Source organism: Zootoca vivipara, chromosome 5 (assembly GCF_963506605.1).
Source record: "Zootoca vivipara chromosome 5, rZooViv1.1, whole genome shotgun sequence".
NCBI classification, from domain to species: domain Eukaryota; kingdom Metazoa; phylum Chordata; class Lepidosauria; order Squamata; family Lacertidae; genus Zootoca; species Zootoca vivipara.
Window position 1 is genome coordinate 58,084,863 of NC_083280.1, and position 25,699 is coordinate 58,110,561.

Consider the following 25,699-nt stretch of genomic DNA (forward strand, 5'->3'; position numbering starts at 1 on the left):
GGACAGATCGTGAAGCTGAGGCTCCAATACTTTGGCCACCTCACGAGAAGAGAAGAATCCTTGGAAAAGACCCTGATGTTGGGAAAGATTGAGGGCACAAGGAGAAGGGGACGACAGAGGACAAGATGGTTGGACAGTGTTCTCGAAGCTACGAACATGAGTTTGACCAAACTGCGGGAGGCAGTGGAAGACAGGAGTGCCTGGCGTGCTATGGTCCATGGGGTCACGAAGAGTCGGACACGACTAAACGACTAAACAACAACAACAAATGGCAAAAAAGAAAACCCCTTTCAAATGAAAAATCATATAGTTTTATTTCTAAAATAAATTTAGAATGAATAAAATAAAATGAATTTAGAAGAGAATTAAAGTTTAGTTGTTTTTTAAAGGCAGAACGCATATGAGGCTGTGATTCATCTGATCATTTTGCTTCCCTCATGCATCTCCCCACCCCACAGAATAGTATTTAGCATTCTTCTGCCCTTTGGACAGGGTCTGGTGTCATTTGAGCACGGCACCTGTTTCCTTGGTGTACTGGAACTTGCCTTTCTTGTTAAGTCTGTGGATGGCCATGCTGAATCTACAGCTATTAGCTTATCACTTTCTCAATGTCTTCAATCTTACCGGCATTTTAGAGGCTCCCACATTTCACTTGGTTCGATGAGGGTCAAGTGAGGACAGAGCAGAAGGGGGAAAAAAGATTCAATGGGATGTAGAAGGGCATTTTTGAGGATCTCAAGCATACGGCTAAGATAGAAGTGAGCTTTAATCTGAGCCTCAGTAATTTCCAAAATCATTATTGGGGGAATACGATTTTGAGTATATTGCTAATTTATTCATTAAGATTTATTTTATTTTGATGTTAACCTGTTGCGCTTTACTGGAGAGGTTTTCATGGTTTCGATATTTAGCTAAGGTTTTCTAAATTGAATTGGTTTCCAAAGATACCTTGTGTGCTGTAGAAGGTTGTGCCACAATCTCTAGAGTACACTTAAGAGAGTGGGCCAGGCTTCTCAGGCATCCTCAATATCTTGTATCATCTAAATTTGAGTGGGGGAGGGAACAGTTGCCATTCCTCTTCCCTCCACCACCCTTCCAATGATATAGAATCATGGAGTTGAAAGGGACCGTGAGGATCATCTAGTCAAACCCCCTGCAATGCAGGAATATGCAGCTGTCCATTATGGGGATTGAACCTGCAACCAGGCCATTATCAGCACCAAACTCTAACCAACAGAGTTTTAATCCCAATTAAACATGTGAGTGGGAGCAGGGCAGGGGGAGGAGAGGCTGCCTTTTCAGCAGTAGATTCTGATACCCACCCATCCTTGAATCATGAAGAGTTATGGATCAAAAGCTCCCACTAAAAGGAACATTTGGGCCATTCCATTGTCACGGGTGGGACACTTGGACCATGTTTTTTGGTATTCACACATGTGTAAGAATGTAAATATACATAAAAATTAACAACCAAAATTTGAACTATGTTCTTAATAAGATACTGAACATTTTACTAATTTTTTATTATTTTTATGGATATTTTTGACAATTTTATTAAATGTTAAAGTATTGTCACGGGTGGGACAAAAAAAGGACATGGGGCTTGAGATAAGTTTGATTTATGGAAAAACTCTGTGAGTTGGGAGGTGAATCAATTATAAACTCAGCATATTTGTTTAAATCAATGTTTATTGGTTACAACTATGCAATCAGAAATCCAGGTTAAGAAATTTAATGATACAAAATTAAGGAAAAAATGCTGTCACGGGTGGGACAATGAAATGTCACGGGTGGGACGCGTCTGGCATACACTTGATTTAACATACAATTAAGGTTGTTAAAAATAGAATAATTACAAAAAACCTTTTGCTATTACTATACTTACTATCTACCATAGCCTACAAAGTATAATGTTGTATTTACAGTGGTACCTCGGTTTACGAACACCTCGGTTTACGAACTTTCGGTTTACGAACTATCCTAACCCGGAAGTTAGTAAACCGAGGTGCCGGAGGTCTACTGAGCGTCCGATGCCTTCGGGGAGGCCGGGCCTTCGCTCCGATGCCTCCTGGAGGCCCGCAGCGAAGGCCCGGCCTCCCCGAAGACATCGGAGCAAAGGCCAAACCTCCCCAAAGGCATCGGAGCGTCGGATACCTTCGGGGAGGCTGGGCTTCGCTCCGATGCGTTTGCGGAGGCCGGGGAGCGTTTCCGTGACTGGGCTGCAGTCACGAAAGTGCTCCCCGGCCTCCGCAAAGGCATCGGAGCCGGGACTTCGCTCCGATGCCTTTGCGGAGGCCGGGGACCGCTTTCGCGGCTCCCCGGCCTCCGCAAAGGCATCGGAGCGAAGTCCCGGCTCCGATGCCTTCCGGAGGCCGGGGAGCGTTCCGGGGACTGCTTTCGCGGCTGCACAGCCCAGTCGCGGAAACGCTCCCCGGCCTCCGGAAAGCATCGGAGCCGGGACTTCGCTCCAATGCCTTTGCGGAGGCCGGGGAGCCGCGAAAGCGGTCCCCGGCCTCCGCAAAGGCATCAGAGCGAAGTCCCGGCTCCGATGCCTTCCGGAGGCTGGGGCTTTGCTCCGATGCCTTTGCGGAGGCCGGGACCGCTTTCGCGGCTGCAGCATCGGAGCAAAGCGGTTAATCCGTTCTAGGGGGTGTTTTTCCTCGTCTAGAACGGATTAATCAACTTCCCATTACTTTCAATGGGAAAGTTCACTTCGGTTTACGAACACTTCGGTTTAAGAACAGACTTCTGGAACCAATTGTGTTCGTAAACCGAGGTTCCATTGTACTAAAATTAAAATCTATTAAAAAAATATTTTCTTGATTTTGATTTGCTGATTTCAACTGTTGGATTATCAATCTCATAGCTGCCAAGTTTTCCCTTTTCTCGCGAGGAAGCCTATTCAGCATAAGGGAAAATCCCTTAAAAAAAGGGATAACTTGGCAGCTATGCAATCTTAAATAAGGCATAGGCCTCTTGGACTGTCATATTCATATGCTGCTTTTGGATTTTGATTCTTTTTCCACTTGTCGGATCTTTAATAGATTTGACATCCTTAAATCCTGGTGCCTGCCTGCTAATATCATCTGAATTATAAAACTCATGGACCTTTGAGATATTATCTTGTGAAATAATAGAACTTTTGGTGTTCTGTTTAGGGCTTTTATCATATACAGTCGTACCTCGGGTTGTGAACTTCGCAAACCGGGAAGTATTTTGCCGCGCGCGCATGCGCAAAAGGCGGTTTGGGCCCTTTTCGGGTTACGAACTTTTCGGGTTACGAACTGCGACCCGGAACGGATCGCGTTCGTAACCCGAGGTACCACTGTAGTGGTTTTGGCGCTTGAGGTGAACTCTCATACACAAGCTTTCGTAACATGGCTATTCTTTATTCTTTTCCGTGGACTTAATGGCAACACTCTCTTAACTTTGGTAACAGCCTTTCCAAGAGATTGTGGGCATTTAAATGACCCAATCTCTGGAATAGTAGTGTCGCCAATTGGCCTAGATTTTTTTCTTTTATCTTTTGTCTGTACTTTCTTTTGCGCTCAGTTTCTTTCCGTCTGTATTCCATAAGTGATTTTGCAGACAAATTCTTTACCAACTTTTCTCGCCTCTTCTTATCTCTGACCCTCTCCTTTTCTTTGAAGCTTTCACATTCGTTTTTATCTTGTTTTAGTTTTTCACGCAGCTTTCTCATACGTTCTGCAGATGTAGTCTTTCCCATTTTGTGTATTGATTCAAAGGTTATATTATCTGTATTACTGTATGTATTCGTACTAGGGTAAAGTAACGGTAACTGCCTTTATGTTCCAGAAGGAACAGCTACTATTGATTCATTCAAGCAGCTGCATTTGGCGCCTTAGTCTTATTGGTTTCCACCAAAAGGCAGCTTTGTGATTGCTTGAGATTGTTCCCTCCAAAATGTATCCCTTTCTAGCTAGTTCCCCTCTCCTCAGTCCCTCAGTCTTGTTTGCCAGAATAAAGAATTGTTACATGAGGAATCTGTCTCCTGTCTGCAGAGAGCTGAAATCATTTGCTGAAATCACTAACTCAAGCTACAACAGTAAAACAAGTTGAAAACTGTCACGGGTGGGACAGAAAAAGAATTATTAAAATTTCATGGTGTTTACATTAATTAACTGCATTTTTATTATTGATAGGTGTGTTATACTCTAATACATACTCCCACAATAAAACAAACATAACCTATAAATTAGTTTTATCACAAAATAAACTTTTGTACCTTTTGCTGTCACGGGTGGGACACTGAAACAGCATCCCATTCAATAATAAAAATAAAATAGAAATAACTTACCTATTTAAAAATTTTCAAGTCCAATGTGTAGACAAAGTTCTTCACTTTAATAATATACCAACAATGACAACCACAATTTTTGTTTATCTTTAAAAAATAATGCCAACCTAAATGAACAAAATTAAGCTACACAATCAGAAAAATGATACTGAAACTTCAAGCTCAGATTTCTCATGAAAAAAAATAATTTCAAATTCTTTTTTCCTTTGGAATATTGAACTTTAATATGTTTAGTTAATGAAACTATAAGTAAAATAAGTATATTTTAAAAATAATTTTTTTCTAATCAGGCTCATTTTTCACGGAATGGCCCACTTCCCTCATTGTTTTAGCAGGAGCTTCTATGCAAAATTCATGAGATTCTCTGCTGAAACAACGGGAAAAGAGCCTCCCTTTTAGTAGTGCCTTGCAAGGTGCTTGAAGCCCCGATCTTGGGAGTTCAAAGCACATTGCACATGATGTCATTGTGATACCGAGTGATAGGCAGGTGAGCAGCCCCACTCACCTGACAGATATGGCCCATGCAGCCAAAAGGTTTGTCCCAGAATGCACCCAGCACATTCCTATGACATTATACTATATTGCAGAAGAGGATCAGTAATAGAAAAGCTGTCCTGGGAAGCTTGCCCAACAGTGCTAATGTCAAGATGGAGGCAGAAGCAGCTTGCCAGGTGGGGCAGAGCCAGTACGCTAGCTTCCCAGCAGGTGGGTTGCTGTTGCTTACCGAAAAGGAGAGGGGCAAGGCACCAGGGAGACTGGCACAATGCAAACACACTGGTAGGTGCAGCAAATTCCCTCCCATCCTCCCCAATCAGCAATAGTGACTCACGTGCTGGATAAAACTAGCATAACATCTCTGCTCCAAGCTTCCAAGACACATCAGGGTTTCCCATAACAGGACTGCATCGATTGCTAATTGAACTAGAAATGAAAGTAAAGAATGAACTTGAAATGTGAAGGATAAATGAGAGTAAAAATATGCTTTGCAGGGAAAACCAGCAGCTGTAACATTTCTAAAACTTGAAAAAGCAGGGGGGGAACTGACTTCTAAATAAAATGCATCCTACACAATCTGATATTTTTGTGCTTCTGCAGAGAATTAATCAATGAGGTGATCACAGAAATGGAGTTGGAAGCCTCTGTGTTCATTAGTGATTTCTTCTCAAAGATTTATGGAAGGTATAATATTTTCAAGACCTTCTGAATGTTAAATGTATTTTATGAAGCTAATGAGATCTATAAAATTAAAGTGTTCTTTAGTTCAGTGAACTTCCCAAGGATATCCCTTCTTTTTATATAGGATCTTTTGTGTCTGTATTGCTGGAGAGCTCAACTGCTAGTTGATCTTATTTAGTCACATTCCCTGGTACTTTTTATTATTGTCAATGCTTGTTCTGCTAAAATGGTAATAAGCAAATCGAGTGCAGCTTAAATTCTGAAATACTTTTGTTGTGGAATATTTACAGATAAACCCCATTTCACCATAATAATACAGAAAACTGTGGGTTTGTTGATGACAGCAAGGTGGTGGTTTTGCAGAAATCTACTGGTGTCATGAACTGGCAGGACGGCGGGGAGGAGGAAGAGGAAAAAGAGGATCCCAGCAAGGGGTGTAGCCAGGACTGGAGCAAGCAGGGGATGGGGAAAGAAGTACTCACAGGGTGACAGAGGATAGTGAAGGAATGGAAGTTAGTGCGCAGGACCCAGAGCAGCAGGACCCAGAGCCAGAGGGGCCCCTGTCCCAATGACATAGCTGCCAAGTTCTCCCTTTTTTTAAAGGGAAATTCCCTTATGCTGAATAGGCTTCCTCGTGAGAAAAGGGAAAACTTGGCAGCTATGCCCAATGAACAAGGTGGGCTCTGAGGCATAGGGAGTAGCAGGAGTGGCACTCTAGGAGGCTGAGGCAGGTAAAGGCCCACAGCCCAGCTCCCTTGTTGGCCTGGTGGGGTTCATTAGCTCTGGGAGGAGGTGTGTGATTCCTCAGCTGGAGTAGGCTCAGAACAGGTGAGGGTCACTTTCCTCATCAAGCCCAGGTGCTGCAATCAGCATGCAAAGTATGAAAGGGAAGCAGAGCTGAGGTGCTGTGCTATGTCTGCTCAACTGCTCATGTTGATGGAGCTTGGCTTGGATGCTCATGGAGTGTGCTTCAGGTTTGACTCTGGATTGTGTTCTGACTGATGGACTTCAGACTTGGCTACTTGAACTGACCCTGGGCTGCGTTTTCTGACCTTTGGACTTGGCTTGTGTGTCTTGATCCCTGGACTTAGACTTGACATACTGCCAGGTAGGCCAGGGGTTCAGGACAACTGGACTTGTATTGGTGGGGCAGGAGAATCTCTGAGCATTTTTGTTCCTAAGGGACCTGAGCCCTTTATCTAAACTATGTTCCCTGGTATGAGTATTTCCAGATGAATTGCTATTGTTCTATTTTTGTTTAGTCCTAGTCAGCAAAGATTTCAACATCATTTAACAAAGGGAGGCTTCTTCTGCCCCACTTACTTAATTGCATTATATGGCAGTAGATGACACTTTCAGGAAATATTTTGCTAAAATAACTTGAGAAACATGCTATCTGGGAAGATGGGCATCTGTAATATACCCAGCACTTCATTCAGATTCAGGGCTTGCCCAAACTTTGCTTGTCCTGTGCCTAGAAAAGCAGAGGTCGAAGAGATTTTTCACAGTCCTGTGCTTTTTAAGCACGACTCCAAGTGCTTTTCCATTTGCCCCACTGCTTTCCCTGGAAGCCTGCTCTTTATGGCTGAATTGGAGCAAACATCAGTCTGCAGAAAACCTGATTTACAGTACATTTGTTCTGATTTAGTGGTAAAGAGTGGGTTTCCCCAGGGAAACCTGCAGGCCAAGCAGAAGTGTGGATGAGCCCTAAGTCAAGGAAAATATTGTCATGCAAATTTAGTTCACTGTACATTTAATGCTAGAGAGTGGAGGAATGCAGATATCTTGTTATTAAAAAGTTAATGTAAATAATTTTTGTTTAGTCCTAGTCAGCAAAGATTTCAACATCATTATTGAATGCAGCCCTGTTTAGGGAAGCTTTTAATGTTTGATGGACTACTGTATTTTAATATTTTGTTGGAAGCCGCCCAGAGTGGCTGGGGAAACCCAGCCTGATAGGTGGGGTATAAATATATTATTATTATTATTATTATTATTATTATTATTATTATTATTACAGTATTATTATTACAGTATTATTATTTTTTATTTTTTATTGAAAATTACAGGAAATAGTTTCAGCAGAGGAATTGAGGTGAAATGTTTCCCCTGAAATATTGTCTTATTGAGTAGATTTGTATTTAAAATAAATAGGTCATAGTTAATATTCACCTCCTTGAAAAACAGCATGCAACTGAGTCAATCTTACAATACTGGAATTAACAAGCTATCTGATACTGTTCTTTATATATTGGTTGGCCTGAGAATTTTTATAAACCAAAGAACACTGTATTTTTTAAATTGATAGTTTAATTTGTGAGTTTAATTTTTTGAGTTTGGACCCATCACACCAAAAATTGGGTGAAGCCACACCAAAGTAATGTTTTGCTCTTCCATCTTGATTCAAAGTGACAGCCAGCATCTGAATGTCAACAACTGCTGCCTCCACCTTGGAAATCCTCATGCAAAGTTAGGTGATGATACCTCAAGAGGATTCTGAACTTGAGAGGACAGACAGACAGACTTTCAAAAATATATAGTAGATTAGGTGTGGGGATCCTGTGGCCCTCCATATGTTATTGGATGTCTTTTAGCCTCAGTTAATATGGGACATGGGTGGCTCTGTGGTCAAAACCACTGAGTCTCTTGGGGTTGCCGATTGGAAGGTCAGTGGTTCGAATCCCCGTGGCTCCTATCTCTTCCAGCTCCTACCAACCTAGCAGTTCAAAAGCACGCCAGTGCAAGTAGATAAAGAGGTACTGCTGTGGCAGGAAGGTAGGTAGGTAGGTAGGTAGGTAGGTAGGTAATTTATTTCAGCCATTGGCCCATATATGGCAGGAAGGTAAACGATGTTACCGTGCGCTCTGGTTTTTATCATGGTGTTCCATTGTGCCAGAAGTGGCTTAGTCTTGCTGGCCACATGACCCTGAAAGCTGTCTGGGGACAAATGCCGGCTCCGTCGGCCTGAAGCAAGATGAGCACCACATCCCATAGTCACCTTTGACTGGACTTAACCATCCAGGGGTCCTTTACCTTTTTTACCTTTTAATATGGCCAGTGGTCAGGGTAATGAGAGTTATAGTCAAACAACATATTGTGAGCCACAGGTTTCCCATTCCTCATTCCTGATATAGATGATAAAGAAAAGCACTGAGGATGTGGAAAGTGCCTTTGCTTTTGATCACCACAGGGATACTGCAAAAGGGGGTTAATGGTGAGCTATTTGGGAATGCACTCCCAACCTCCCTGGAGCTACCCCGATCTGGTATGTCAAGCTTCTGAATATGGTTGTTTTTTTGTTGCAAAATCAGCTTGAATACCTCTGAATTAAGTGAAGCTTTGCAAGAGTTTGTTCTTTATTTATATAAAGCAAGCCATTGAACTGGTGTTAGTCACATAGCAAGCGTTGCTATTTTTCACTCTGTCATAGCAAGTGTCAGGAGCAAGAACGTGTTGATGTGTTTGTTACTTAGAAAAGCTATGGTGTGAACTAAGTAATTAAATAGAGGCAAATGTGTTAAATTAAAATAGAACTGCTTCAGAAAGTTTATCATAAGTCATTATCAGGTACTAGCTATTTCTGAAAAGTGGCTGCAATACTTTTTTTGTTTTTCCAGAGGCAATTTTCACTATATCGGTACCTTGGGTTACAAACGCTTCAGGTTACAAACGCTTCAGGTTACAGACTCTGCTAACCCGGAAGTAGTACCTCGGGTTAAGAACTTTGCTTCAGGATGAGAACAGAAATCGCGCGGTGGCGGCAGCGGAAGGCCCCATTAGCTAAAGTGGTACCTCAGGTTAAGAACAGTTTCAGGTTAAGAACAGACCTCCAGAACGAATTAGGTTCTTAACCAGAGGTACCACTGTACAGGAATTGTACAAAAAAAAGATGTTTGTTGCATTTACTGTTGCCCTTCCTTGGCATCATGGCACAGGAAATTAAGTGCTGTTATTACCATTCAGATTGTCAGAATATTAGGATTTGTTCACAAAATCAGAGATAATCAGAGTTTATTCACACCATCTTCCTTCACTCCAAACACCATATTCTTATCTGGTAATAGGTTCTTGTATTGATGATAGAAATAATGAGGAAATTAGAAAACATGGGCAGAGTTCCCACATATATAAAGACACACACCAGTCTGGATTCAACTGCATCAGTTGAAATTTAGTTGGAGATAAATTTGCATAGGGAAATCTTTTGCCTCCTCCCCTCTCCTCACCAAACACAGATTGCAGTATACTGGTTGCTTATAATGGCAGGCCAGATTGCATGTTTAGAAAGAAAGCAGTGTAGGTAGATAAGGCCCGGACCCATATGTTGCTTGCTTATACATGTAGGTGGGAAGTGGGGGCAGTATAAAATTCCAGTGACCTACATAGTGATTCTCAGTAGCTAGTAACTCTGGCATATAGGTAAAGGGACCCCTGACCATTAGGTCCAGTCGTGACCGACTCTGGGGTTGCGCGCTCATCTCGCATTATTGGCCGAGGGAGCCAGCGTATAGCTTCCAGGTCATTTGGCCAGCATGACAAAGCCGCTTCTGGCAAACCAGAGCAGCACATGGAAACGCAGTTTACCTTCCCGCTGTAGTGGTACCTATTTATCTACTTGCATTTTGACGTGCTTTCGAACTGCTAGGTTGGCAGGAGCTGGGACCGAGCAACGGGAGCTCACCCCGTCGCAGGGATTCGAACCACCGACCTTCTGATCAGCAAGCCCTACCTAGGCTCTGTGGTTTAACCCACAGCGCCACCTGGGTCCCTAACTCTGGCATATAGCTTAGCCCTAATTTAGGCTGCATTGAGGGACACATTGTCTCAACATCACTCAGTTCTGCACTAGTCTGTTCTGGGTACTATATTTTAAGAAGGGAATTGACCTACTGGAATGTGTGCAGAAGAGTGGAACCAGATAGTGAGGAGCCTGGAAACAAAGTCCTATGGGGAATGTTGAATGGGTTTGGTATGTTTAGCATGGAGAAGAGAAGATAAAGGGGGAGACATGGAAGCAGCTTTTAAAATATCTGATAGGCTGTCACACAGGAGAAGAACCAGTTTTGTTCTTCATTGCTCCAGAGGGCCGGAGTAGAACCAGTTGGGAAGCGGATTTCAGCTCAGAATTAGGAAAAGACATCTTAAGAGTAAGAGCTGTTCAGAAATTGAGAAAACTGCCTCAGGATGTGGCAGGCTCTCCTCCACTGGAGGTATTTGAGCAGAGGTTAGAAGGCCATCTGTCCAGGATGCTGCAGTTGTATCCTGCATTGCAGATTTTGCCCTGAGGATGGACTAGACAACTGCCGAGATTATTTCCATTTCTATTATTCTAACGATTGCCTAATTAAGTATGCCAGTGCTTTCTTTTTTTCCTCTCAGGACTGGAAAATTCTATAGACAAAGAAGCTAAGCTAGATATCATGACCAACCTTGTGTTGTCCCCCCTCCTTTATTCAAACACCCTGATCTTAAGGAAGAGTTCTGTATAACTTGAGGCTGTAATTTTAATACAAGTTGCTCCTAATTTGACTTGCTCTGTGATTTTAACAACAAAGTATGTTAAGCATTCTTCCATCTTTCAGAAAAGAGACCCAATTTAAGATTTTCAATAAAAATATGCATTTTCCTTGCAAATATAGGATATTGTGCTGGGGGAGGGGGTTAAAATTAGTGGGGAAATAAACTGGCAAGGTTTTCTATGCCCATATTTTTTTTTAAGTGAAAGTAAATTTATTCCTTAATACTTACATCTATGAGGCCATTAAGAAAGTAGATGGAAAATTATATCCAAAAGAAAATGAACTGCAAGATTGCCTCCTCTTGGGGCAAATCAGTTTTAATCTTCCAAAGCTATAGTACTTTGGCTAACTGCCATATTGACTGCTTTTTTGCTGATCAAGAGGAGTGAAAATGACTGGGAAATATCAGAGGCAAAGGTGCTAGTGTTTCACATTCGTATGCACCAAGAATATTACTAGAGAACATAAGGAAATGAGTTTTCTGATGATGGCGCTAAAGGAAAAAGGCTTTAAACCTGCTCTATGTCTTAAGCATTTTGAACAACAACAACAACAAAGAACTTGCAGAACTGTCACAGATTGTTCTTTCCTCTACTAAACTAGACAAATTTTATGTTGCAAGAGCATCAGGGTGAGTAGATGTAGGCCCAAATTTCCAAAATGTGAAGCAGATTTATATTTTGTAAGCAAAGGGACCTGAGTGGAAACTGAAATGCTTACATGTAAGCCTTACCAGGCCTGAAAGTTCTTTGTTTAAAAATGAAAAAATGACACAAAAGACTCACAAGCCTTCTCTTGCTTATGATGGGGTCATGCTTCTTTTCTCCAGTCACACTCTTATTTGTGTTTGAAACTACTTGAACACAGGTTCTTTCCTTGGGCATTCTGTAGTACGTTGCAGACAAGCAATTTCTCTTTCCAGAGTGAAGCAGCAGTGAGTGACAATTTATCTTTTGGAGCATTTGAGACTTGATCATCTGGAATAGGGGTAGCTAAAACAGTGCTTCCTGTCATGCCCCAACCAGAATGGCCAATTATCAGGGGAGATGGAATTTCTAGTCTAGCAACATCTGCAGGACCACAGGTTAGCTACCCTGAATGCTAGAGCCAAAGACGCTTGCAGACATCTCAAATTTTCACACGTTGCATCAATTCTAATATTGATTGTTGCATTCGGGTATTGTTCTCATCACAGTATACTAATACACACACTACATTAAGCAACTGCTTCATAGTGTTCAGCATGGCTACACAACAGCATTCAGTTTTAACTACTAATTCCTGAATATATCCAGTTTGCTCCACTTGTGATTCAAGTTCATAGCCATTCCCAAGCAATCCTTATGTTTTTTTCATCACCAGATGAATACTTTTTTATTCATTTGAGGCCTATTAAACAATTTTTTAAATAATAATCTGGACTTCTCAATTTTATGATTCATTTTCATTCAATCAAATTTTATGCTGTTTTTATTGCTTTGTATTGTATGTTAAATGTTTTATTTTAGCCATTTATTTTTTGTAAGCCACACAGAGGACATTTCCTTATGGGTGGTTATGCAAAATTAGTTTGTGTGTACATACACACACACACAATAAAATGAAGCTCAGTTGGTGGTTTTGGAAAAAAAAAATCTTTAAGCTGCATCAGTGAAGTTTTGTGAGGGTAAATGAGATGTTAGCAAAATACTTGTTACCCTGGAAAGTAGCATTCAGAAAACATAACTATAACAATTATATTACCAATGGAATACAATGTTTTGAGATGCTGTTTGTCCATACCAATGGAATCAGTCAAAGTATGTAGGATCTTAGACAACCAGTCTTCAATTTTTCCAAATACTGCTGCTACTGCAATAGTTGTAATAGTCATATTAATAGTTGTTGTTGTTAGTTATTCGGTTACCTTAATGAAACTGTGATATAGCTACATATAGTCCTCTGAATCATTGCTTTATAAGTAGTCTTTTAGCTTTCTCATCCTGTTGGAACAATGATATTTCTGGATTACAGTAATAGCCTTTCCTTCTCTAGTAGTTCTACTGGATAGTTGTTTTGAAAATGGAGCTCTTTCATTCTCTTGAAGAGTACCGTATATTATGGCGTATAAGACGACTGGGCATATAAGACGACCCCCAACTTTTCCAGTTAAAATATAGAGTTTGGGATATACTCGCCGTATATGAAATACAACCCGGCGTATAAGACGACCCCCGACTTTTGAGAAGATTTCCCTGGGTTTAAAAGTAGTCTTATACGCAGGAATATACAGTAGGTAGGACTCTGGGTTATGTAGGCACTGTGGGAAGGTAACATTGCACAGCCTGCTAAAGCAATGTGATGTGTCTGTTAATACTAGATTCCTTCTTGATAGCTTGTTTCTTAATTGCCTCCTTTATTTATTCAGTTTATGTTGCGATTCAATCTGAGAGACAAGTAATCATTATAAGAAGGATCAACAAAGATTATAGGACCCATCTGATTCAAAAGACAGCCTGGAACTCTCTAAACAAGCATTCTCATTCTCTTGAGTAATGAGTTTTCTGTATCGTTTGTTGTTTAATAGATCAGAAATAGAAAAGGGTTAGTTTTTTCCCCACCACATTATGGGTTTTTTTTGGTTTTTTGTTTTTAAAAAGCTTCTGCTATGTTTCTTCGGCCAACAGAGAAGATTTTCAAGCCAGGCAGCAATTGGAACAAGGAGTTCACACTGTGTTTACTCTAGAAGTATTGACCACATATTGGTGCGTACACCATTTGAACTGGCCAACTCATTACAAATCTCTCTCCATTTCAGCTGAAGTGATTTTGCTGTCATAAACAGTGAAGTGTGTGATTATTGAGTGAATCTGGCAGAAAAATTGGCTGATTAAGTAGTATGTGGAAAAGGCTGCTAAGAGTTGGTGTTTTGGGTGCCAATAGTAGAAGGAGTTGGGTTTCCTTTTTGGTTTTTAATGTTTGAAGTATTTTTGTCTGATATGTTAAATGTTCTGTTCAATATGTTAGTGTTGCATGTAGAAGCAAGGTGCATGTGTTAATCCATTTTCTTGAAGTTCCTCCCTTGTGCTCTTTCCCTTCTATTGTCAACAGTCCAGATGACTATGGGCAGCATCCCCAGATGAAAGATTAAACCATTGGTACTATAAAATCAATACATGATATGGCTTGAGTTTAACAACTCATTGCACACAGCATGCTTGTGTTGCACAGTGGGAATTTCTGCTGGTCAAGTTCACAAGATATTCTAAGTCAAAGCCTGGGCGCTTGGGAAGTGATCTGTACAGTGCTTCCCAAATGCCCGACAGCTAGCTAGTTGTTGGGCATTTGGGAAGTGCTGCACACCAGGCCAAAAACTTTCCTACACCTGGCTTAGTGGAACCACACAAACATATTGGCTCCCAGAGCAGAGCTTCCAGCTACAGTACTTTGTTCCTCCTCCAGAGAACAGAAGCAGTTTTGCTCTTTGCATGCTCCTTCCCTATCTGAGGTTTGGGCTCATTCAACCATTATTTTGCTGAGTTGGTTTGTGTAGATCAGTTTTCACACAAGTTGTTGCTTGATCAAAAGTGCTTCAGGTGTTGGAAAAAATGTTCCTAACTTCCACCAGTTCAGAGTGAACATTTTTATAGATAAGTTTCCTCTCTGCGGCAGTAAATTTTAACATGGGACAGTGCTAACACAGGGGCGCTTTTAAACAAATGCCTTTCCTCTTTGAAAACTTAAATGGAACAATATTGTAGGAGGATCAGCTTGTAAGATAGCACTATTAGAGTGACCACAGCTCTATGTTTTGAACACAAAAACCGACAGGATGTTTTTGCGCTTGACATCCACCGAGGTTAAGCTAAACAATTTAGGAATGTGAGTGGTTTGGGCTGTGACTGAAAGAGTTGCATGGGCATTATGTGATGTGGATTGTCTGGCACAAGAGCTAAGTGCCAGACTCCACATCACATAATGCCCAACTCAGGAGACTTTTGATCCCAGTAAATAGAAGTATACAGGCAGCATATTTCAGGTTTTGAAGCAAATCCAGAGAAGACTAGCAAATAGCATAAATGGGCTATACCATGTCTCTGTTTGAAGAGCTTCCAAACTTTTTCCTGATTTTTTTTTAGGATTCCACTCCTTGGATTATGTAAGGAGTTTGAAAGAAATCCCCCCTTTGAGTAAGATTTCAATAGAGGAGAGAAGAGGAAGACAGTTTTAGGGAAGCTTTGGACAAAGTAACTATATTCACATGTTAGATACTTTCCAGCTGTTCAGATTGACGATAATAGGAGATACATTTGTGTGCTCCTTTCTTCATATTCTTTTAAACATGTTATCAACAATAGGAAATCATTTTAGTTGGTGAAATGAAAATTTCCTGGTGTCAACTGCATCTGTATATTGCCTTATTTCTTTATGTAAATGTCTGAGCAAAATGTAGCTGTAAAGAAAAGAAAAGCGGGGGGGGGGGGGATAGTCCTTTCATTGCAACCTAGTAACCATTTTGCTATTTCAATTGCTGTTGTAAAAAAATCAGATGATGCCATACCTGGTTGTCTTGGCTAGGGTACAAATTCTTTCTTTTTAAAAAGGCTGTTAAAATGCCCTGGCCCTAGACCATTTAGGTCTCTCGAGTCAACACAAGAACTTGAAATGATTCTTATTCATAAAGATATAGCAGTACTTTCAAAGGCATCCCTGTGCAGAGACCATAGCACTGTCTATTCTGGAGATTACTAGGACATGAATGACAGTGACCAAATCCTTCCAACACAGGAGGGGACACAGTTGACATTCCACCCTAACTGAAGCGGGGGGGGGGTCACTCCTGACCACCATCAGGAGTAGTGCAGCCCCTCCAGAACACCTATCCCAAGGACATCTGAACCACCAGCCATCAATACCTCCATCTTATCTGGATTTAGTTTGAGTTTATTCACCAGGCACCCCCAAACTGCGGACCTCCAGAGGTATTGGTCTACAACTCCCATGATCCCTAGCTAACAGGAACAGTGGTCAGGGATGATGGGAATTGTAGTCCAAAACATCTGGAGGGCCGAAGTTTGGGGGTGCCTGGTATAGACGGTACTGAAGTTTGGGGATGCCTGTTATTCACCTTCTTTCAGTTCATCATGAACCTAGACATCTATTTAGAACCTTAAACACCACAGCTGAACCAGATGAAAATGAGTAACAAAGCTAGGTATCATTAATGTACAAACAGCACTTCAACCATATCCTTCAATGACCTTAACCAGTGGTTTCATATAGATAGCATGGGGAATTAAAGAACCTTGCAGTATTGCATGAGCCAAAAACTGCAGGCTGGAGCAGAATCTTCCCAGCATCATCTTTTGAGATTGTTCTTATAGCTTTAAGAATTCAACAAATAGGGTCATACTTTTTGCTTTTTCTGCCTCATAGGAATTATTTTGTACCAAGTCAAGCAATTGGTCCATCTATCTCAGTATTGCGGACATTGGCTGGCAGCAGCTCTGAAGGATTTCAGGCACAAGTTTTTCCCAGCCCTACCTGGATACATCAGGAACTGAACCTGGGAGCTTTTGCGTGAAAACTACCAGTATATGTTCTACCACTGAGCTACAGCTCCTATCCCCAGCTAAGCATTGAGTTACTGGCATTGAGTGTCCAAAGTAGCATCAGTTCCAGAACTTTGTCAAAATCTAGGGTTGTTGCTGTTTCCAAGTCTCAGGTGTTTCCATCTTATGCAACTGTTATCTTCAATGCATTACAAGGTGTGTGTTTGAACCCACATCAAAGTGTACGCCAAAGAACCTGTATCTGATGCCACTCAACACTATAATACAACGGTAATAGTTCTTGTCACAGTACTGGAAAGAAGTGTGCTAATTGCATGCCTTATGTGACGCATAATGAAATGACCACCATACATTGGCATTATATGTGCCATAGACTGACACATCCTGGATTAGTCCTGTTTTCTGCTTCACTCCCATTTCATTCTTTTTTCTATCACTTGAGACTTTTGCCTCTTACCACTTCCTCATCAATAGTCCTACACTCTTCCTCTTTTTAATTGTGACCTTCAGGGTGCCATCCTATGCCACTTTCCAGAATTAAGTGCCATTGATTTCCTTCTGATTTGACTTGCTTAGGATTGTGCTCTTTGTTTTGAAGTACTCCATTTTCAAAGCAATTATTACATACTTTTTCTGTGATTACGAATTCATACAAGGAGACAAACATAATACGGTTGCTAACCAAAATAGTACTTAAAGCAGCTATTCAAATGCTCTCACCATCCCCCTTCCAGTTAACACATAATACTATTTTTGATCCTTGTCAAGGCAACTGGTAAACATGAAACGAAGCTTGTGCTCATCCCTATAAATGCCCATGTGATTCTCTACAAGTAGTCCCAAAATGAAATATTAGTAAGGTAACATTTACATTTTTAAGACTAAATGTGTTTAGCTGGAAAAAGCTAAAAGGGCCAGGCTATCAGCACTTAACATTAGCCTGTAAAATGGGCACATGCCAGTAATTAACAAAGGAAGAAATGGTGAAATGGGGTAACCAAACCTTAAGATGCTACCATTGACTGATGCTGGCTGAACAAAAGAAGTGTGTTGTTTGTCTTGTTTTATCAAAGACTATTAAGTACTGCTTTATATGTCCGGTGAACTATCTTTATCGCAAGGAGGTGAGATCAATTTATATGTGTTGAGCAAACAAAACAGACTTGCAGCTTATTCATAGCATCTAGTTGACTGATTTGAAATGAGAGGTGTTAAAGTGCAAGGAAACAGAACATTTATTTAATCAAACTGTTGTTTGTTTTGACCCAAGTGCTGCATTCCAGTGGTGGGTGAGGCAGATATGGGTGGGGTAAACCTCCCCAAAGACAATGACATGTACAGTACTTCTATCTGCCCCCACTGTGGTCACAAATACACTGCTGAAAAGTTCTGCTTCCTCTACTATTGCCAAGTCATGGATAAACAAGCCAGAGTCTGGTTTATTGTGACATTATTCCAAGCCCATGCTTATAGTTTCTTTCACAAACCATGATGTGTAACCAAGGTTTATTCTTTGCTTGCTGGTTGTGGTTTGTTTAGTGGGAGAAAGCCAGCCCAGGTTCAGATGCCTGTCTTATTTCCTGGTGATGGTGGCAGCAAGAGGGTGTGTGTGAGAGAGAGAGAGGGGGGGGGGAAGAGCGCTAAGATGGGGGGGGGTTTGTAGCACCTGGGAGGGAAGTGCATGTATTTGGTGAGTTGTTCTGGAGGAGATCACATGTGGTACAGAAATATCACAGCTAGTTCAAAGGATGCAAGAGAACAAAGCTCACATGTGACCTTATGTTTAAATGGAACAGCTTTCTCTGCATTATTATGTCTGGTAGCTGTTCCACCCTTGGCCGCATACCTTATGGGGCTAAAAGGTTATTTGGTGTGCACACATTTTGTCTGAAAGGCTGAAAGTAACAACTATAATAAAATTCATTGTGACAAAACAACAAAAAGAAGTTACGCTGCAGAAGATAAGGCCGAGGGGGAGGCAGGGTTGCTATCAGGAAGAAGGGGAAGGCAAGAAGTAGGGTAGTGTGCTCTTGGCTGTTCAATTTCTTACACCAGCTCTGTAAATACCCAAGACATGGCCTATCTAAGAGGTTGCCCTCTGGAATTCATTGGCTTTTTTACACTCCTCCTTCCTCGTTATTTGATACCTGGCAAAGCATGGTTTTATTCAGTGGCGCAGAAACGGTTGGCAAGGTATAACAATTTCTGCAATCTGGTGTTTAGAAATTAGGAATAACCAAATGGGAAAACATTTAAAGGTTTTGGATTTGTATCTTTAGTAACAAACCCTTGAAGTTTTATGGTTTTCCTAGAGATGTACAGAAAGCTTCATGTATTCACTTCTCGCACTACCATTCACAGACTTCTTGGCAGGAATGTTTCAAGTGGGTAGCTGCAGGATTAATCTGAGTTGTTTGCACTGAGTAGTAGAGCTGATTGCTTCTATTTTTCAGGAGATTTGAAACGGCTAGTAAATTAAAAACAATTCTATATGCAATCAAGGTGTCTGTCTCTCTGGGAGAAGAATCAGTTCACTAGGAGACAAGCAGAAGATCCCTGCTTCCGTTATGAAGCCTCTGATGATAGGCATTTCATGTTATTTTGAATAAAGGCTGTATGATGTCTGTGTTTAGCTGATCTGTGAGCATTTTAGATGTCTGTGAGCATTTCAGAGACCAAGCTGTTCTTTAGCTTACAATGCTATTATATTTTCTCCAACTTCAAAAGTTATCCACAAAGTGTTCTAGCCATTTGAAAGGTACCCAGTCATTTCCTGAAAATGTGTGAGAAAATATACAGCAAACACAAATTTAATTTATTTTTATTCCTTCTTTAGCCCAATAGCTCCAAGACACAACACAAGAAGAAAAAGGGATTGGAAGAGAAGGGAAGGGAAGGGAGGGAAACAAACTCAGATAATACCAATCCTCAATTAAATAGCAGTTCTTAGAACAATCAACTGTAATGGAAACAGTTCAGGAAGGGAAGGAACCAGATGGAGCTGAGCTGATGAAATGGTCGTGCTTTCAATTCTTTACTTAACCTGTAGATTTCTGGTCGGAGATTATAATAAAAAAAGTTACTTGACATTATGATACAGTGCCTTCAATTATTTTGCTCTCACAATTATAAAAGCCATTTTAACTTATTTAAAATGCAGCATGACAAGCTTGCATAAATCACACTAGATAAATGGCTTCTGCCTGGAGGAATGCACCTACGAAGTACCGTACCTGTGATTATTCTTTTTAAAGAAATAATGCCATTGCCACTGACTCAAGCTGTTACAGAAGTACTTGCAATATCAAGAAATGGGTACCGGTATTAGACTATTCCATAGTGGATAAGATTATTTCTGTCAAAGAAGGCAAGCCACTTCTGATGGTCCAGTGGCACTTCAGTGGGTTCAAGCTGTGATGCCGGGACTAAGAGGGGAAAGGTTCACCAAAAATGGAGCAATCCTTCCACAAACCGTTCCTGTTCTCACTCCCCCCCCCCAGCAAAGTTATTTCTTCCATCTTCCTACCCTTATAAAATAGACAACATGTTTTACATTAGTAAATTACGCTAGAAGATTTGAGTGACTTGCATTTAAAGCTTGAGCTGTAATAACTTCGTGCCAGATTAGCAGGAATGCAACGATGCTGGGTAAATAATCCTGTTTTGTACTAGTTTATAATGGATTTGTTGATGGGAAACTACTTTTCTATCTGTTTACATCATGCTAATTTGATAACCCATTTGTATTACTTAAACTGCATATTTTGTAAATGTTGTCACTGCAAAGCAATTTGTTACAAGTACTATGTAGAAACTGCTCCCATAAAAGTGTTTTCTAAATTGCTTTGCTTGCAGCTACAGAAGTTACCATAGAGAATGATTCCTCATATTGGATTTTCAAAGCCACAGGAGTGGCCACAGAGCAGAAAGAGAGGCAACTTTATGATTTAAGACTCTGTAATGCCCCACTTGTGAAACAAAATGATATAAGCTTCAACAGGCATGCAGAACATAACACTACAGTCTCCTAATGCCCCAAACAAGGTGGGTGATTTATCACCTGTTAGGCTTTATTTCAAAGGGGAAAATACTGTGAGATATAGAAAATGAAAGGAAATTAAAATATAGATTATACAGTCGTTTTTTCACAATTTTTATCCAATTCCAATCTTCATGGCTATATAAGCGGCTTCTTTTTTGTACTTATGATTAGATTTATTGCCGATAGATATACTATACAGTTTGACAGATATACATAGATGATATAACATTATCTGTTCCAGGCAGATGGAATTCTGTGATGTGATTGCTGTAAGCATTTAGGATCTTCAGCACATAAAAACATCATTCATTTTGTCACAATAAATGTCAGTCTGCATCCATTTCTTTGCCTGATAAGAATATTGTAATACAAAGGGTGCTAGTTATTAATGCAAAGGGCAGTTCACAAGTTATTGTGCTCTTTTAAGCATAAGGATATAGATTTTTCATTTAGGAATTCATTTTTGTGCTTTTAGAATAAAAATGTAGAAAGAATAAAAGCACTGAATGCCGTAATTTGCTTCTAACACTGCTTCTACAACTCACTGAGAGACAGGGGAAGACTGGGCCATGGAAAAGGTATCTACCGTATTTTTCACTCCATAAGACGCACCTGACCATAAGATGCATTTAATTTTCAGAGGAGGAAAGCCCTGTTTCTTTTTTTTTGGGGGGGGGGGTCCTCAGGAACAGAGCCGTCTCAGGAACAGTTTCTTCTTTAGAGCGATTTTTGCCTTAAATGGAAAGCCTGGACTTTGAAGCCATCTTATTTTACTTGTTATTTGTATTATATTTACTGTTTTTAATTAGGTTTTATAATTTTGGATTATGCGGAATGCTTTATCTGAGTGGGTGTAGCAACCGAGTAATTTCGTTGCTCCCGCAAGGGGACAATGACAATAAAGATATCTATCTAAAGAGATCATGAACCCTTGCTCTTCCATGGCAAATTGGCTCCTGCAATGGTTAGATATTGGATGTGGGGTAGGGCTCCTGATCATGTAATCAAAGATTCTAACCCCTGGCTAAAGTTCCTAGGCTGCTTGCCAAAAATAGAATCTAGAAAGAAGCTATATCAAGAGGAATCTTCCTGGACTCCCTAAGTACAGTTATTTCAGTACATAACACTGGGCATGTTCTAGCACAGGCATCCCCAAACTGCGGCCCTCCAGATGTTTTGGCCTACAACTCCCATGATCCCTAGCTAACAGGACCAGTGGTCAGGGATGATGGGAATTGTAGTCCAAAACATCTGGAGGGCCGAAGTTTGGGGATGCCTGTTCTAGCAGCATTAGGGCATTAGATCACAGAAGCCCTGATAGTAGCCAACATAATGTACTAGTGGGGGTTCCCTTCATCTCATGATGTTGTGTGAAGGTGCTATTTTGGTCGCTCAAAATGTCCTGCTTGTTGCTCTCAATTCTAAGAGTCCAAAACACCTTGACTCTGGTGCAGATCAGCAAAGAGGTTCTTAATGGCTCACAAATCTGGGACTTTGAGCAGGCAATTTAGGCTCATCCAAATGATGCACAATCACACACACGTGCCCGGTGCTGAACCTGAAAGTGGCCCAAAACATAAAGACGTCATGAAAGGAAGGAAGAGGCTTACTGTTGCTCTGGTGATGCGCATGGGGGTCTGGAACATGGCCCTCATGAAAAATGAGGATTGTCTGTAATAGAAGCTGTTACTTTCCTTATTCCAGTACCATGACACCTTTGTCAGACTACTGACTTGATTGGCTCTAGTGCCAAAAGGTAATATGTACCCTCTTTATTATTTGCCATATACCTGTTTTAAATACCATCCTAAACTTAATCAACATTCTGTTTATGAAATATTCCCTTTAAAAAAGGAAATCCTTTTGATGTATCAGCATTCAAGGGGAAAGGGATAAAGCCAGCGTCCTTTACAACTCTATTATTTCCTTTCCTTTCCTTTTTGAAGAAGACAGGCCATCAAGGGATTATCTTTCTGGAGAACACCGCCCCCCCCCCAAAAAAAATTGGTGATATGGTCCTGTTCTACCATTCTGATCATTGGTACTTTCTTTGAGCAGGAGGAAGAGAGACGTCTTCATTAAGAAGAGTATCTTCCAGGGGTAGATGGATTCGAGGAAACATTTTTTGAGTCAGCTCAGGTCCAGGTGCAGAAATTATATTTCATGACTCCTGAAACTCTAATTCAGGTACAGTGGTACCTTGGGTTACAAACGCTTCAGGTTACAGACTCCGCTAACCCAGAAATAGTACCTCTGGTTAAGAACTTTGCTTCAAGATGAGAACAGAAATCGTGCTCTGGCAGCACAGGAGGCCCCATTAGCTAAAGTGGTGGTTCAGGTTAAGAACGGACCTCCGGAACGAATTAAGTTCTTAACCAGAGGTACCACTGTACTATGAAATTACTTTTGTGTTAGACCACTGTGAATAGGGGGTTTAAGTTTATTTTCATAAACTGTTGCACCCTGGATAGTTAATTAAGAAATCTAGAATCACTAAGCCATTATTGCAATAATACATAGATGTAGCTGTGCTCTAGGAGAGATACTGGGACAATCGATCAACTCTTATTTTGAAATACATCTGCTTTAAATAAGCATAAAGTAGTAGGTTCTTCCAAAGTGTGTGAACTGTCTATGCTACTATAACTTTTCTTTTTACCCCGTCTGATTTTGGGTTTTACCCAAATGATTTCTGTTTGTGAGAGGTGAGGTGCAAGGTTATCCATTAACAACACTTCAATCAAACTCCCACTAGTTTCTAGCTGACACTTAAAACTTCTCAAGGAGCCTGGTGATGACCAGTGAATAACTGGGGGCAACCTCAACCTTGTAAACCAAGATGATTAAAGCCACAGGTAGACTTGTTTTTCTTCCGTGTTTCCAGACAATGATTTGATTTTAGCAATGCTACCCAATCCCTGATAGATTCAATAATTGTATAAAGAGTGTATGGCCCAACATTCAATGTCCTTTCTATGAAAATGGGCATGAAAGAGCTCTACTAGAAGAAGCTCAACAGTCTAGTCCAGTGGTCCTCAACCTTGGGCCTCCAGATGTTTTTGGCCTACAACTCCCATGATCCCTAGCTAGTAGGACCAGTGGTCAGGGATGATGGGAATTGTAGTCTCAAAACAGCTGGAGGCCCAAGGTTGAGGACCACTGGTCTAGTCTACAAAACAGATTGATTACTGGGGAATTATTGTAAGACATATCAGCCTATTTTAAAATTAATAGGGATTGTGAGATTCTTTGAAACTCATTTAATGTGGTACTTCAGGGCAAATGTATAATCCTCACTGATTACTTAAAGAGACATCAGGAGTCCCAAAAGATAAGCATATATCCTTCTACCGTGTTTCCCCTTTTTAAATACGTAGTCAGAAAGTAAGCCATGGCTGTGATTTTTCCTAGTCTTGCCTGGGTTTTGAACCTAGAACCTTTTGCATGTGCACTACCTTATGAGGTAATAACCTTGATAGTGTAAAAAAAAACCTGTCCCCCAAATAAATTACGGTATTTAAACAAATCGTGCACATTTCATTATATCAGTGACACCACTGCAATTTTATGTTATCAGAAGAATACTGAATTGAAAATCCTAAGGCACATCCTATACTGCGCTTTCTCAATCCTTTGTGTTGTTGCGCAGGGCTATCATTTCCTACAAGAGCTTCTACATTACCTTTAACCGGAGGGTCAGGCAGTCACCTTTTATTTTGGAGTGAAAATGCAGACGTGTCACTGCAGAGCTTTTCTAAAAATTGCTTTGAACTTGTGTGTTTAAAAACAGTTAAATTAATTGGCATATCCTGAAAAATGGATTCTTATTTTTGCCCTTTTAGTTCTTAGCCTTTGTCTGGGATGTATTGTAAACTGTATCTTTGAATGAACTGGGCCTAGTTGTTAATTTGAGAAGCTATATCTATGTTCTTGGTTAAAACGAGTGCCTGTACATACCTACTGTACTATTTTCCATTCTTCATAAGCTGACACGACTGTTTAATATAAGAACTCTCAAATGTCTTGAGGTTATCATAGCAGCAATTTCTATTTATAGGGTTGCTTTAAAATGCGAAGGGGAAATTATGTAAATTATTTGTTCTATGGAAAGTAGATGAGTTAATCTTGGGAAATGTATGAAGTTACTTTTTTTTAGGAGGGGAGCAAATACAACAAAAATTCAGCTTAGAAATATGTTTATTAAAAATATTTTCTTCTGTGCGCATGACTTGAGCACCATATGTTGTAGATACTCTGATCTTGTCTGACATAACCAGCTAGAAGAAGAAAGGGGCAAGGCAAGGCAAGGTTATTTTACTATATACCAGGCTGATGTGCGTACTTGTTAACATCTTGGTTTTCAAATCTTGTCATAGTAAACAAGTTTTCCTGAGGGCTGAATGTAGGTTATACTTTGCAGCTATACAGGTTTCTTCAAGTGATCTTCATGCCTTCCTAGCAGCCAGATCTAGTAACTGTATCTAGGATGTTAGGGAGCGATTTCTGTTTTTAACATATACACTCATTCCTTCTACATGGATAACTAGGGATCTTTGCAGGAAACATCACATAAATTTATGGAAGCTGCAGTGTATTGCTTGAATTTAAGACAGGGAAGAGAGAGAGAAAATGACAAAGTAGCAAATTCATTTGCTTTCATGCTTTAAATGAGGGTCCTCCAGGAAAAAGGCAAAAATACAGTGTGGCCATTGCTCCATAGCAAAGATGACTGAAACAAAAACAGGTGCCTCCCCCTTTACACAGGGGTTCTGTTCCAGGGCTCCACACACATATACAGTGGAACCTCGGTTTATGAATTTTTGGTTTACGAACGTCGCGGACCCATCTGGAATGGATTAATTTACCATTACTTTCAATGGGAAAGTTTGCTTCAGTTTATGAACGCTTCAGTTTATAAACAGACTTCCAGAACCAATTGTGTTCATAAACCGAGGTACCAGTGTACAGAATCATGTATAATGGGGAGCACCCTGGAGAGTTCTAATAATGGCTTCCAAGGAGACCCACCTCATTGCCTGAAGAGGACTGATTTGGACTCCAGGGAGGGTCTCCTCGTGAGCTTGAAGGCAGC

General features: G+C 40.6%; 1 protein-coding gene across 3 annotated transcripts in view; it reads left to right on the forward strand.

Annotated features, from left to right (window-relative positions):
* Positions 1-25,699, forward strand: part of DOCK1 (dedicator of cytokinesis 1) — a 362,095-nt gene that overhangs the window by 224,189 nt on the left and 112,207 nt on the right. The gene's annotated exons all lie outside the window — the stretch shown is intronic.